General features: G+C 36.4%; 1 pseudogene; it reads left to right on the plus strand.

Moving 5' to 3' along the window:
- Positions 1–542: 542 nt before the first annotated feature.
- LOC120122703 lies at positions 543–1966 on the plus strand (annotated as a pseudogene).
- Positions 1967–12002: the final 10036 nt, after the last annotated feature.

The following is a 12002-nucleotide window of genomic DNA, read 5'->3' on the forward strand; positions in this document are numbered from 1 at the left end:
TCTGTAACATATGTTAAAGGTTGAAATGAGCTAAAGGGCAACGTTGTTTTAGATTTGATTTGTTGTCAAATGGTTTTAGTTAGTGTCTTTAGCTTCACGCGTCTTATTTATGTAAGTCGAAAAAGCAAAGAAACGTAAGGTTGAGGATGGAGGAGATTCATTGTTATGGGAATGTATGTTTTGGAGCATGCATGTGAGCAGGATGAAAATGACGTACATTCGTCTCTTCCACTAAAGACATCCCTTCAACATAGTGATTTAACGTTGGACTTAGATGATCTAATGGAGACATGTCGCCACGCCACATAAGTTTTTTCACTTGATTCTTTTGCTTGTACTTTTTTCTTGTTTTTTTCTTAACATGAAGGATTTGATTTGGAATTCTTCTGTTTCGAGCTTTTAGATCCTTTTACACAGGATATTCGGCCTCAATTATCATCGTCTTTACATGACATCCTACAGGCTGTAACATTTAGTTTGATTCTGCATATATAAATACTCTCAATAACATGTTTGATTCTGTGTTGAATAGCCACTGTCACATGGCGAATAGGTACGATTCATGTTTCCTTTGTGTTTTCATGTCGATTGCAGTAACTTCGCTTCTGCTCTGTGCCGAGGCACCACCAGCAGCCGTCTACATATTCGGGGACTCGACCCTTGATGTCGGTACTAACGACTTCATACCTGGGTGCCTGGCCAGGGCGGATTTCTACTTCAATGGTATTGATTTCCCTCACTCGAAGCCGACAGGGAGGTTCAGCAACGGCCTTAACACTGCTGATCAGATAGGTAGAAATCCACCATTAGCTCTTCATTTTGCTAGCCATTATGACATGTACTAATGACTTGTTTGATCTATTCGTTTAGCGGTTCTGCTCGGATTAACGAAGAGTCCACCACCATTTCTATACCTTCTCAATGATCCATCAACTTTCCAGGAGAATATACTGCAGGGTGCCAACTTTGCCTCTGGAGGATCCGGTATTCTGAACCATACTGGACAAGTAGTACGTGACTGTTCATCTTTTTAATTCTGTGAACTTGCATGAATGAGAAAAACAAACTTCAATTCTTAAATTATATGTTACATAATTACATCTGCAGAAAATGGCGATTTCCTTAGAGGATCAGATCAAACAGTTTTCAACCGTTCGTTCAAACATCACAAACAAGACAGGCAATGAAGAAGCAACCGGTAGGATTCTTTCGAAAGCATTCTTTCTTATCAGCATCGGAAGCAACGACATCCTTGAATATCTACTTAACCCAGCGCCCCCAATGTCTGTACTGGAGTTCAATGCCACCCTGTTATCCACATACGCGTACCATATAAAGGTTTGATCATCATTTGCCCTTCTTTCAATTAGTTCACTTGAAGCCTTAAACTATGGTGCATCTTTCATACATGTTTCTACATATGTCACAGACTCTATACGAGCTCGGAGCAAGAACGTTCGGCGTTTTAACCGTTCCACCAATCGGGTGCACCCCATTCGCTCGAGCCGTCTTCACCGGTAACGATAGCTGTTTCAAACCGGCTCAAGAGCTTGCAGCAGAGTTCTCTTTAAACGTGGCGATCTTATTAGACAATTTCAGCTCCCAAGTCCAAGACATGAATATTCGGTGGCAAATACGTTTCTGATGACCAGTTTTTTCATGGGAGACATGTTGGCCTTGGGTAAGCATTTACTATTCCTACACAGAAACAAGTAATCATTTTGACAATCCAATGGACATGTTTTATTCAGGTTTCAAGAACATTGCAGCAGCTTGCTGTGGAAATGGAACTTATGACTGCAATCAAACTGCAAGCTTCTGCTCGAACCGCGACGAGTACTTGTTTTGGGACCGGTTCCATCCAACACAAAGGGCATCGGAGTTGGCAGCTTTGACTCTATTCGGTGCATCAGAACCACTTGTGGCGCCCATGAATTTCAGCCGGTTGCTGGGGGTTAACCTTTAGGATCTACCGATGAATCTTGCATATTCACATCACTTTGTTTTTAACACCAAAAAATAGACTTGATTATAATATCGACCTATTTCAATTCAATAATGTCAGAGAATCCTATGTATTTTGTACCTGGTGTACAACCTTGCTTTAGTGAAGTGCCACCCTATTTGTCATGTAATACAAGCTTTTACGACTATCTTCAACAACATTAATTAGTAGAAAATGGCTGCTAGTAAGACCTGTTTAAGGTAGCTAGATAGATATAGGTACGCCTGGAAATGAGATAGATACATTACAATTTAATTGAATTCGATTTTGTCAAAGTTCGGTTATCATTCGAATTGAATAAATTCGGCTCGAGTTCTAACGAACTGAAATGAGCTACCTGATATCCAACTCGAAAATTCGATAAAAATAATATATTAAGTTTTAAAATTTTAAATTAAATTATTAATAATATTAATATTTATATGTTCTTTAAAATGCAATATAAGATTTTTGTACACTTAAGGTTTAGGTTCGCATTCGAGCTAGAACTGAGTTCAAGTTATAGCTTTAATTAAGTTAAATCTGAGAATGTTTCGAGTTTAAATTTTTTCGAACTCAAGCTAAACTTCAACTTTTGATTCCGAGTTTAAGTCGAAGTTTACAATTTTAAACTCGCAAGCTTTTGAATCGAATTGAGTTCAATTTTAAACTTTTGAGCCTAGTAAAACTCATTCAAACTCAACTCGTTATAGTCCTAGATACAGGCCTATTCTAGGTACTTCGAAAATATATAGAACATACATGTGTATCAAAATAAAATAAAAACTGTTATTTAAGAAATAATATTAAAATAATGACATGCGTTATTTGATTAACTTTAAAAATTCAAAAAATAAAACAAGATACTTGCTTGTGAAATTTTAAAAAAATTTCAAGATAAGAAATCAATATAATTTATTAATTGATATATTAACGTAGAGTGAGATAAAAGAAATTCTTTATTAAAAATATGTCAAATAATTATTCTATATGTACATATTGTTATTAAAAATATTGTTATATGTTAAATTTTATAGAGGTAAATAAAATATATAATTGTAAGATGAGAAATATTGCTGCAACAGTGCTAAGAGACTCATATAATGTTTGTCAAAAACATTTTTTTTTTTTCACGATAAAAGAAAAGTAGAAGACGATATAGTTTTCTAGGAGGGAGAAGTTATAATCGACACAACCGGTCCCTGCCCAAAGATAAAGTTCTATGATCCGGTACACGACCTAATCGACCAGAACATGAAACAAACAGTCATCTTGAGGCTCATAGGGAAGAAGATAGGCATTGGAGTCCTCTGGAATAGGACCAACGCCTTTTGGCACCCTATGGAAAAAATCAACCTTATCGACCTTGGCAACGATTACTACCTCGTGAAATTTGAATGAGCAGAAGACTACACCAAGGTTCTCACGGACGGCCCTTGGACGATTTACGGGAGTTACCTTACAGTACAATCATGGAGCAGAGGATTCTCCACCTAGGAAAACATCCATATCAAGTAATAATTTAGGTTCGCCTCCTGAGATTACCCTATAGATACTACACAAAAATGCTTTTCAGGACAATAGCCAATTCGATCGACAAGGTGATTAGAATAGACTACAACACAAAGGCGGGTGAACGGGGTAAATTTGCAAGATTAGTCGTTTTAGTTGATCTGAATAAACCCCTAATTCCTTGCATCGACATCGATGATTTCACCCAGTAAATTGAATACGAAGTCTACGACAATTGTTTTTCAAGTGTAGCATCTACGGAAACTCGAAAGGATGTGTGGGGTTAACCCAGTTTACATGCCAGAACCAGCAAACCTACACAACCAAACCATGCCAAACACATAGGAAGCCGAATTAAACGACGATACCCCTACGGGCCTTGGATGGTAGTGACAATAAAGCGAAGACTGAGAAACCAAACTTGAAATATTGGACAAAAGGAAGGTGCAACTAATATTAACACAAGCTCCCGCTTCGCACCTCTCCAAGAAACCTTGGAGACGACGGAAGAGGTACAAGGAAACCCAAACAGAAACAACCATCCTCTAGCACCGCAAATGCTAAAAGATTCATGACTAATCCCTTGGAAACGAACCAGCAAAAAGAAGGTAATAAGACAAAAGGACCTAGGAAGGAACAATCATCACATACTAAACAAGCCAAAGTCGGGATTAGCATGGATAAAGAGAGAGAAATTAGTGGATATGCCAATAGAAGCCGGAGAACCTAGAGAACTAGACTACGTTTCAAGAACCCAACAAGAATGAAGAATCCAAATAATGGCAGAAAAAGAGGCAGTTATCACAGAACACCAACCAGCTCTTGAAAAAGGAAGTCGCATGGCAAAAGAACAATTTAGATCCCCAAACACCCCATCCTATCATATTGGATGAGATAATACAAAAACATCATGTACTCAAAGATGGCGAAAGAACAAGCGTGACAAATCAAGCACAAAAGGCATTTATAAGAATATGAAATCAAGAAACTTGGGGAATTTAGATCCCCAAACACCCCATCCTATCATATTGGATCCATTCAGTATCTTCGCAAATAGATGCCATGAAAATCAAACTATGGTGCCACAAACATCGCCAGATATGAACGATCAAGACAGAACCAACAGCGATGGTTTGGTGGAGATTATCGTGGAAGAGGAAAGGATAAACTATCAGAACCAATAATCAAGTCATATGATGAACTTAATGTTTTGGAATACCCAGGTTGTAGTTAACCCTAACTTCCGCAGACATTTTAAAGAACTAGCGAGGACGCGTAAACCCAAGCAGGTAGTGTTACTTGAAACTCATGCTAGTGGAGACAAAGCTGACAAGATTGTTAAATCCTTGGGCTTTGAGAATTCATTCAGGGTGGAAGCACAAGGTAATAGTGGAGGTATATGGATCCTCTTGGATGACTCTATCAAAGTAGAAATATTGAAAGTTGCAAATTAGTTTGTTCATGGCAGATTCAAGAACAATGATAAGTTAAGCTAGCATTACTTCACAGTGGTCTACGCAAGCCCGCACATAACGACTAGGAAACATCTATGAAATATGCTCTCTAATCTTAGGCCACGGGATGATGATCCATGGATCCTTAGACGGGAATTCAATTGTATCCTTAAAACCGAAGATAGTCATGGGGGAAGCCCAAGTATAAAGGATACAAGAAGCTATTTAATGACTTTGTCTTCGATAACGCTTTGATGTAGGTGGACTATCAAGGGCAAAGGTATACCTAAAGGCGGGCTAACTTATGGCAGCGTTTAGACCGCTGCCTAATGAACACTAGCCGGGATAGATTATACCCATCATCCAAAGTAAACCACTTGGATTGAATTTCATCAGACCACAGTCCTTTAGTACTACAAACAACAGGCGGATCAAACACTAAGAAGAAGAAACAGTTTCGACTTCTGGCAGCCTGGTTGGACCACCCGAAATTCGAGACCTTCCTCTAATCAAATTGGGACGTGAACGCTGAACTTTCTACAAATCTAGAAACATTGATAAAAGAGATACCAGAATGGAATCGAAACACCTTTGGAATTATCGGGACCAAAAAAGCGAATGCAAGCACGACTAAGAGGTATTGATAAAGCCTTGGTATGACATTATTCGGACACCCTTGTGAATTTGGAAAAAGAAATAAAGATTGAACTGGACATGTTAAATAGAAAAGAAGAGTTATTGTGGGCACAAAGAGCTCGGTGCAGCTGGATCAACCACGATGAAAAACACACTAGGTATTTCCATACCAAAGCAGTAACAAAATTGGACAAGAAATCAATTGATACATTAAAACTTCCCTCAGGAGAATGTTCCACAAATCAGAAAGAGCTAAAAGAGCATTCCATGGAATTTTACAAGGATTTTTCACAAGCTCCATGAGGTAATCGAAAGCTCTTGAAACACGTGGTCCAAGACTAAGTGCGCACCAAGTTAACGCCCTAAGTACACCCGTCGACGATGAGGAAATAAAAGAAGCATTATTTAGTTTAATTATCATTCTTTCCTGTTCTTCAAAGGTCTGCACTTTTTTCTCATCTTTGTTTAATTATTTCTCTTTAGATTTTGCTAATTTTATCATTTTGTTCGAAATCATATAGATAACATGATGCACGGTTTTTTTCTTCTTCTGACATTGCATATGCTTTCCGATCAGGTCTTTGGAGGAAATATACTGTTTATTTATCGGTTATTATTCATCGAAGCAACTAGTTTACGAGATCCGTTGAGCGCAAGATGTTGGCTTCTGTTAGGTATGACTCATAAATATACCGAGAAAGTTTCGTAGTGGCCGTTACGATTATGTGGGTTGGAGGTGCAGGGGTTGTGGCTCCGCGGTATGGTACAGGTTATTTTTGTAAATATGTATTGGGGGTTTATTTATTATAAAAGGAGATATAACATAAACCTATGAGACCTTGAATTGAATAAAAATTCTAGTGCCGCCTAAGGCACCAAGGACGTAAGCACATTGCTGAACCTCGTTAAAATTCTTGTGTTCTTTCTGTTTTCTTAACTCGATTATTCAACAATTGATATCAGATGTCAGGAGCCAAATTCGAAGTTGTGAAATTCGATGGTCAGGGTAACTTTGGATTATGGCAAACAAGGGTGAATGATCTGTTGGCGCAAAATGGATCATGAAGGCTTTGCGACCTATAAAGCCGGCGTCGATGGAGGAGGAAGATTGAGAAGAATTGCAGCAGCGAGCGGTAGGAACCATACGATTATGTTTGGCGGACGAGGTCATGTATCACGTCATGCATCTGTCGTCTCCAGATGAAATTTGGAAGAAGTTGGAAAGTCAGTTTATGTCCAAATCCTTAACGATTAAACTGTATCTAAAGCAGCGGCTGTATGGGCTGAAGATGCAGGATGATCATGATTTGGCACAACATGTGAATGTCTTCAATCAAATCGTTTCTGATTTGGCTCGGCATGATTGAAAATTGAGGATGAAGACAAAGCGATAATTATGTTGTGTTCGTTGCCCCCCTCTTACGAACACGTGGTGACTACTCTTACATATGGGAAAGAGACTATCAAAGTTGAGGAGATTACTGCAGCCTTGTTGGCTCATAATCAGCGGAAGCAGAATGCAAGGGAAAACTCTCAAGCTGATAACTTATATGTCAAGGGTAATCTAGACCGTGGACGGAAGCCAGAGAAGGCAGGGTCTGAGAAGCGGAATTTCAGATCCAAATCTAGGGATAAGAACACAATTCACTGTTACAAGTGCACGGAGGCGGGACATATGAAGCGAGGCTGTCCGAAGTTGAAAAAGCAGACTGCTGAGAAGCGTGATGACTCATCCAAGTCTGTGAATGTGGTCGAGGATGACAATTCTGATCGCAGTAAGGGTGATATGCTCTCTATTTCAACGACTCAATTGAAGGATGCTTGGATTCTTGATTCTGGATGTTCTTATCACATCACGCCAAATATGTAATGGTTTTCGACATACAGGTCGGTTAATTCTGGTTCTGTTTATTTGGGTGATGATCGATGTTGCAATATTGGTTGTATTGGTGATGTCAGAATTAAGATGTATGATTGTTCTATTCGGACGTTGTGTGGTGTTCGACATATCCCAAATTTGAAGAATAGTTTGATTTCTCTGGGTTCTTTGCACAAGAATGATTCTATCCCTAAGGCTGATGAGGATAGGGAAACCATTTGGATTGTTAAAGGAGTTTTGATTGTGATGAAAGGAAATATGACTGTAGGGAATATTTACAGATTGTTAGAGAGTACCGTTGTAGGTGGAGTTCATTATGTTAAGTACTGTGATGATACTACCAAACTGTGGCATATGTGTCTTGCTCATCTTAGTGAACATGGTATGACTGAATTACATAAAATAAATCTGTTGCATGGTGTTAAAAGCTGCAAGCTCAATTTTTGCAAGTATTGTGTTCTTGGTAAACAGACTAAAGTTCATTTCAAGACTGGGAAGCACACAACTGAAGGGATTCTTGATTATGTGAATTCTGATGTATGGGGGCCTTCCACGACATCGTCTTTGGGTGGATCTAGGTATTATGTTACTTTTATTGACGATTTTTCACGGAAAGTTTGGGTGTATTTTTTGAAATAGAAGTCTGACATTTTTGAGAATTTCAAGATGTGGAAAATAGAGGTAGAAAACTAAACAGGAGGAAAAATCAAGTGTTTGCGATCTGACAATGGTACGGAGTACACATATTCAGAGTTTTAAAACTTCTGTAAGGAGCATGGGATTAAGAGGCATTTTACAGTGCACAAGACACCACAACAGAATGGTGTTGCGGAACGGATCAACAGGTCGTTGAATGAAAGAGCCAGATGTTTACAGTTGAATGCGGGGCTTCCCAAACACTTCTGGGCTGAGGCCGTTAACATGGCATGTTATCTTATCAATAGATCGCTGATAACCGTCGTTTTGCTATCAACATAATTCCTGGCTTCTTAATAAATAAAAATGAAAATGTAGTATAGAGAAGCAGAGTCGATCCACAGGGACTGTGGTGTTTCTGATTTAATAAAACTCTTTCTTGATTTTAGAAAAAGATAGAATTCCAGATGAAATTGAAAAGATACATTAAAATAAAATAAAATAAAAAATATAATAATAAATATTAATAGTAATAAATATAAAAGGGGATTTTTTTAAAAGTTGTGGTTAAAATAAAAAATAAGAATTAAATAAAAGAAAAAATAATTAAATAAACAAATTAAAGAGATTAAGATAAAAAGAAACTTATTGTGAAAGCAGCCTCAGACTTCAGCTTCGCCTCAAATTTCTCAGATCAGCGAAACAAATTTTTACTTCAAGATTCACGTAAGCTTACAAGAACAATTATTCGCTACCAACTCGGATTGTGTCGTTTCAACAACAACTTATTCCGATCTCAGTTTCCTCTTAGCAAAAATTTTGCTAAGTGTGTTCTCGGGAAGATAAATATGCTTCAATAAGCAAATCCTACTTCAAACATTAACCATAACAATATCCGAACCAATGTCGAAATAGCTTTTATTTGAAAAGTAAGCTTCAGAAAACAGAGAGAAAATCCGAAGCGATTTAAGTACCTTATAATTCTCACGTTTGGAATTGAGCCTTCGCTTTAGTCTTCGGTTGAAAGAAAATTAGCCATAACCAAAGTCATACTTAGCATAATAGAAAAGTATGCGAAAAATAGAGAGAAAGCTAGAGAGAAAAAAAAGATTTTATTCTCAAATGAGAGAGATATGTTTCTAGGCTCACCCTTAGAGGGTATTTATAGCCTTCAAAATCCTAAAAACAAGCTAAAACATCTTAAATCCTAATTAAAACACTTAAAACTATTTAAACTAAAATACCTAAAAAATAATATAATATTCTAAATCCTAATTAAAATACTAAAACCTATTTAAACTAAAATACAAAGATAAAGATAAAATATAAAAATAATATCCTAAAACTTAATTAAAATACTAAAAACCTATTTAAACTAAAATACATAGATAAAATATAATGTTTAAAATATTATCCTAAATTTGAGTTTAATCCAAATCCGAATTCCAGCCAGCTTTGATTCCGAAAATAAAAAATCTGCAGAATTGTGTCCTTTTTGTGCAATTTCTATAATCTTACGTCCCGTACAGAAAATGAATTAAAATGAACAAATAAGCCACAAAAATCAATGATTAAAGAATAATTTAAAAGTAAAATATTAACTAAATTAAACACTTATCAAATTCCCTCTCACTTATTCAATGCTTGTCCTCAAGCATTCTTCAATTAACATATCAAAATTATAAGTTGTCATCTTCAATTTCAATTTATTCCTCAAACTTCCAATCGAATTAAGTTCATGACATTTGCCGAATTCAAGTTATAATCAAGCAAAGACATAACCAAGAAAATTTAAAGTAGGCAAAATATCTCAATTAATTGCCAACTTCAATGAAACATGACTCAATACCTCACAAAAATCCACACATATCCGCTCAAAGTGTTTGGGGTAAATGGAACCGCTCAAACTGAAACTAACCAAAATATTACCATAGGCTTGGAATCCAATCAAGTCTCCACCACGAAAAATGAACATAATGCAATAATCAAGGGTCTTTAAACAAGGTGTAATGGGGCTAAGGTTAGGGTAGGGAAAGGCTGAAAAGAAAGATTTAAAATACCGAAACAAGAGATCAAAATAATTAAGAAGAATCCAAGAATTAACATGAAGCGCAATGAAGAACAAAACAAGGAAAAGAATAGATGAAAGATAATTGAAGCGATCATTTTTTTTCTCCCCTTTTTTCCGAACAAAGGGTCTTTTTTTGAAACATTGAATTTTTTTTTTCTAGAACAACAATGATACAAGATCTCAAGTCTCGGTGAGGGTGTGAAAAGAGAGGAAAAAAAAGGGCTTCGGATTTAATTATGAGGTGTAAAAACAAAGAAAGATAAATAGGCTCAAATGTGGTTCACTAGTGGATATATAAATGGGTAGGTTTTTTTGGGAAAAGTGAGTTTATCCTAGGTGCCCCTATCACATTAAAACATTACGTTCAACATGTAATCTCGATATGCATTATGATTACAAGTTCTAGAATATCCTAATTAGTTCGGCACACACAAGTCAAACAATGAGTAAGAAAGAAAATGTATGCTCGTTAGGCTCAAATCTCACAAGAAAAGTTTATATGCATTGAATCAAGTTCATCTCTATTGACAAAAGCATGAAATATCAATACTCAACAAAAATTCACTAGCTATATAAATCACCAATCATGCAAATTAAATTCGATAAAAAAATATGGTCATAATCCAAAAGGAAGCAAGAGTATAAAGCGAAATTCAAGACTAGCAACCAACGATTACAATATATCAACATCATAATAACTCAATTTCAAACGATTAAACAAGTCAAGAAAAATTTGACACATGTTTATCCTTCCCCCCTCACTTATTCCGTTTTGTCCCAAAACGTATATCAAATTTAAAAACAAAGAGAGGAAAAAAGAATATTCCCCAATCTAGTGGCGATCACGGCCACGTCGAGACGAGCTGTTGTAGAGTAGACTGTCCGATGACTGTTCTGTTCGAACTTTCTGTTCGAACTTTTCTGCACAGTTCGAACCAAATCAGTTTTTCTGCACTGTTCTGTTCGAATTTTTCTGCACAGTTCGAACCAAGTCAATTTTTCTGCACTGTTTTTTTTCCCGTCAAATATTCAATCAAAATTCAGATCTGTTCAAAAAAAATAAAATTAATCAAAATAAAATAAATAGAATGAAATAAAATTCGCTAAAAAAATAAAAAAAATAAAACGAAAAATAAAAAAATAAAAACAAAAATATAACGAAATGGGTTGCCTCCCATCAAGCGCTTTTGTTTAACGTCGTTAGCTCGACGACCTGATTTTTCAAAGCGTGGGTTCCTCTAAATTGATTTCTTCGATTAGATGAACCGGTGCATTTTCATAATATGACTTCAATCTTTGACCATTAACTTTAAATCGTACTCCTGAGTTATCTTCAATTTCAACAGCACCGTGAGGAAATACTTGAGTAACTGTAAACAGTTCGAACCATTTTGATTTGAGTTTTCCTGCAAAAAGTTTAAATTTGGAGTTAAATAATAAAGCCTTTTGACCGACAAAAAAAGTTTTAAAAGAAATTCTACTATCATGAAATTCTTTTGTTTTTTCTTTAAATATCCGAGCATTATCATAGGCATTTCTTCGGATTTCCTCAAGTTCTTGAATGTGTAATTTCCGAGCTTCACCAATTACATCCATGTCCATGTTACATTGTTTAACAGCCCAATAAGCCCGATGTTCTAACTCGACCGGTAAATGGCATGGTTTACCGAAAACAAGCCGGTATGGTGAAATCCCAATGGGACCTTTATAAGCAGTTCGATATGCCCAAAGTGCATCGGTTAATTTTAAACTCCAATCCTTTCGGTTCGGTTTAACAATTTTCTCAATAATTATTTTAATTTCTCGATTTGATACTTCTGTCTGTCCATT

This window comes from Hibiscus syriacus, unplaced genomic scaffold (assembly GCF_006381635.1).
Source record: "Hibiscus syriacus cultivar Baekdansim isolate YM2019G1 unplaced genomic scaffold, ASM638163v2 tig00110387_pilon, whole genome shotgun sequence".
NCBI classification, from domain to species: Eukaryota; Viridiplantae; Streptophyta; class Magnoliopsida; order Malvales; family Malvaceae; genus Hibiscus; species Hibiscus syriacus.